The sequence below is a fragment of the Penaeus monodon genome, chromosome 25 (genome assembly GCF_015228065.2).
Source record: "Penaeus monodon isolate SGIC_2016 chromosome 25, NSTDA_Pmon_1, whole genome shotgun sequence".
Classification (NCBI taxonomy): domain Eukaryota; kingdom Metazoa; phylum Arthropoda; class Malacostraca; order Decapoda; family Penaeidae; genus Penaeus; species Penaeus monodon.
Window position 1 is genome coordinate 19891553 of NC_051410.1, and position 784 is coordinate 19892336.

Consider the following 784-nt stretch of genomic DNA (forward strand, 5'->3'; position numbering starts at 1 on the left):
ACGCGCGCGTGCTCACACACATGCGCGTTTGTGTTTGTGCGTCTTTCTGTCTCCTTGTGTGGCGCGCATGATTATATACACACCCAACACTGGTCCAGAACAACTCCCCCCCAAAAATAGACAAACGGAGAAACTTCCCGCATCATCCTTTGACAGTCTGACGGTGCCGAGGAAAAGAGAAGCTGTATCTCCGTGGACAAAACATTCCCGGAACCCTAAATCACAGACAGCGCGCGGAGGAGCGGCAGCCCTTCCTGTTGTTGGGTCAGTAGGTACCGCGGTCGCCTCGCTGCCGGGGAAGGGCTGCGGGAGGAGGAGGTGGGTGGAGGAGGTGGGTGGAGGGGTGAATGGGCGAGGGGGAGGGGTGAAAGAGCGAGGGGGAAGGAGTTGAAGGAGTGAGAGGGAGGGGGAGTGAATGGGAGGGGGTGAAGGAGCGAGAGGAAGGGGGTGAAAGCGTGAGAAGGTAGTGGATAAAAGAGCGAGGGGGAAAAGATGGGTAGAGGGCGTGGGGGAGAGAAGAGGGAGCGACGAAGCAAGGGATGAAGTAACTTAGAAGAAGGGGAAGAGGGTAGAGAAGGGAGCTAGTGAGCTGGAGGGGAAAATCTAGGGAGAGGGGAGGAGAGGGACTAAGGGACTGGGAGGAAGGAGGAGAGGGGAAGGGGAGAGAGGAGGGGCTACCTAGGGGGGAGTTGGAGTAATAGGAATTCGAATTAGTTTGAAAGGATACGGAAACGGGGTTTATTACTGTCTGTGCACTATTCGGTTGTGGAAATGAATGGAAAGG

The 784-nt window shown here is 56.0% G+C and overlaps 1 protein-coding gene across 1 annotated transcript in view; it reads right to left on the minus strand.

Annotated features, from left to right (window-relative positions):
• LOC119589108 (lymphocyte cytosolic protein 2-like) overlaps positions 1 to 784 on the minus strand; it is a gene marked incomplete in the record, with an annotated part of 94642 nt that overhangs the window by 67697 nt on the left and 26161 nt on the right.